Raw genomic sequence first — 3,114 nt, 5'->3', positions numbered from 1 at the left:
AAAGTTGAGGGGAACTGACTTGAGGGGAATAGGTGATTCACAGATGCCATCTGCTGGTTAGTTAGAGAAAGTGTACGCCACCAACTAGTATTTCTGAAAAATTACATTGGTATTTTTTTTTTTTTTACAACTTGAAACAACCCTGTCAAGCAAAGCAAATGCCAAGAGGCCAAAAACAACATAAAATCTTAATGCATATGATAAAACAAGACAATATGGAGAACCCAATTCCAAACACCCAAATCAAAAGATCAGAAGAGACGCAGTACTTGGCACAATTAATCAAAGAACTACAATCAAGGAATGAAAACATGGCAAAGGATATAAAGGACATGAGGAAGACCATGGAACAGGATATAAGGGACATAAAGAAGACCCTAGAAGAGCATAAAGAAGAAATTGCAAGAGTAAATAAAAAAATAGAAGATCTTTTGGAAATAAAAGAAACTGTTGGCCAAATTAAAAAGACTCTGGATACTCATAATGCAAGATTAGAGGAAGTTGAACAATGACTCAGTGTCCTAGAAGTCCACAGAACAGAAAATGAAAGAACAAAAGAAAGAATGGAGAAAAAAAATCAAAAAAATCAAAATGGATCTCAGGGATACAATAGATAAAATAAAACATCCAAACTTAAGACTCATTGGTGTCCCAGAAGGGGAAGAGAAGGGTAAAGGTCTAGAAAGCGTATTCAAAGAAATTGTTGGGGAAAACTTCCCCAACCTTCTACACAATATAAATACACAAAGCATAAATGTCCAGCAAACTCCAAATAGAACAAATCCAAATGAACCCACTCTGAGACATATTCTGATCAGACTCTCAAATACTGAAGAGAAGGGGCAAGTTCTGAAGGCAGCAAGAGGAAAGCAATTCACCACATACAAAAGAAACAACATAAGACTAAGGTGTGACTACTCAGCGGCCACCATGGAGGCGAGAAGGCAGTGGCATGACATATTTAAAATCCTGAGAGAGAAAAATTTCCAACCAAGAATACTTTATCCAGCAAAACTCTCCTTCAAATTTGAGGGAGAGCTTAAATTTTTTACAGACAAACACATGCTGAGAGAGTTTGCCAAAAAAAGACCTGCCCTACTTCAGATACTAAAGGAAGCCCTACAGACAGAGAAACAAAGAAAGGAGAAAGAGATAGAGAGAATTTTAACAGACATGTAGAACCTTACATCTCAAATCACCAGGACACTAATTTTTCTGTAGTGATCACAGATCTTTCTCCAGAATGGACCATATGCTGGGACATAAAACAAGCCTCAATAAATTAAAAAAAAAATTGAATATATTCAAAGCATATTCTCCAACCACAATGGAATACAAATAGAAGTCAATAATTTTTGAATTGTAAGTCCACTATTTACTTCCGACATGATATAAAATACACAAACTCTAATGACAAATCAGTGGTTTTGAACTCAATGTAAAATATGTAATTTTTGACAAGAACTATATAAAGGTGGGGGAATGAGGAGTACAGGAACATAGTTGATGTGTCCTATTGAAGTTAAGTTGGTATCAAAGAAAAACAAGATTGTTATGGATTTAAGAGGTTAATTTTAAGCCCCACAGTAAACTCAAAGAAATTATCAGAGAATATGACCTTAGAGATGAAAAGTAGAGTATGGGTTAAGAGAAATGGGGGAAGGGGCAATGGGGAGTTAAGAAATGAGTGTAGGGTTGCTGTTTGCAGTGAAAGGAAATTTCTAGTAATGGATGGTGGGAAAGAGATAGCATTACAACATTCTAAATGTGATTAATCCCACTAATGGAATGCTAGGGAGGGGATGGAATGGGAAGATTTAGGCTGTATATATGTTTCCACAATTGAGAAAAAAAAAAAGACAGTCCAAATAGATGACAATTGAATGCCAAGGATGTCCCTGGATGGGATCTGAGGATGGAGGACAAGGAGACTCAAAGGGACACAGTTGAGACATAAGGGGGAAAAAAAAAAGGAAATATAGAATGTAAGCTTTGTATCAATGTTGAATCTCTTGTACTTCTGAGCTGCACTTAATGGGATTGCATAAAAGAATGTTCTTATTCAGGGGAAGTGTATATGTGAATTATAGTGTTTGTTCAAGGATGTGTGCAGCTAGCTCTCATATGTTCAGAAGACAGAGCAATGGATGATGGATGATAGATAGGGAGGGAAAGAAATAGCGGTATGACAGCATGTTAAAGTTGGTGGATTGGGGTATCAGGGGAGGGGGGTCAGGTTATGCTGGAGTTCTGTGTATGGGGTTAGTATCATTTTTGCAACTGTTCCTATAACTTTGAATTTATTTCAAAAAAAAAAAAACTTATGGGATACATCTCACAGCGCAGGTGCGGGTCTTGGGCAGTGGGTCAGCTGACCCGGGTGGCTACTGAATCATTTTAGGCCACTTGCTTCAGCCTGGAGAGTCACCGACTCTATCACTGCCATGGCTTGTCAGTCTCAGGGCATCCAGCAGCTGCTGCAGGTGGAGAAGCGTGCCACCAAGAATGTCTACAAGGCTCACAAGTGAAAGAACCAGAGGCTGAAGCAGGTCAAAGAAGCAGCTCAGGCTGAAATTGAACAGTATCACCTGCAGAAAGAGAAAGAGTTCAAGGCCAAGGAAACTGCAGCTCTTTGCCAAGGATCCCACGGCAGTTGTAGCACTGACGTGGAGAAGGAGACTCAGGAGAAGATCACCATCCTCCGGACCTACTTCCAGCAGAACAGGGAGGAAGTCCTGGATAACCTCTTGGCCTTTGCCTGCAACATACAGCCAGAAATCCATGAAAACTAGCACATAAGTGGATAGGGGAGAAGGAGTGCCCGTTCCATGGATTGGCATTTTAGATGCCCTCACATGGAATATGAAGCTTTAGTGGAGCTAGAATTTTTTTTTTTTATTGGAAAGATATTGTGCTACTTCGGATATATTATGTTCCTCCAAAAGCCATATTCTTTAATGCAATCTTGTGGGGGCAGACGTATTAGAGTTGACTAGGTTGCAATCCTTCAATTGTTTCCTTGGAGATGTGACTCAATCAACTGTGGGTAAAATGTCTGATTAAATTATTTCCATGGAGATATAGACCCCACCCATTCAGGGTGGGTCTTGATTT

The 3,114-nt window shown here is 39.1% G+C and overlaps 1 pseudogene; it reads left to right on the top strand.

The window, feature by feature from the left end:
* The first annotated feature begins 2,444 nt into the window (after positions 1–2,444).
* LOC119538822 lies at positions 2,445–2,792 on the top strand (annotated as a pseudogene).
* Positions 2,793–3,114: the final 322 nt, after the last annotated feature.

Source organism: Choloepus didactylus, chromosome 6, assembly GCF_015220235.1.
Source record: "Choloepus didactylus isolate mChoDid1 chromosome 6, mChoDid1.pri, whole genome shotgun sequence".
NCBI lineage: Eukaryota > Metazoa > Chordata > Mammalia > Pilosa > Megalonychidae > Choloepus > Choloepus didactylus.
This window is presented reverse-complemented; position numbering and strand designations above follow the sequence as displayed.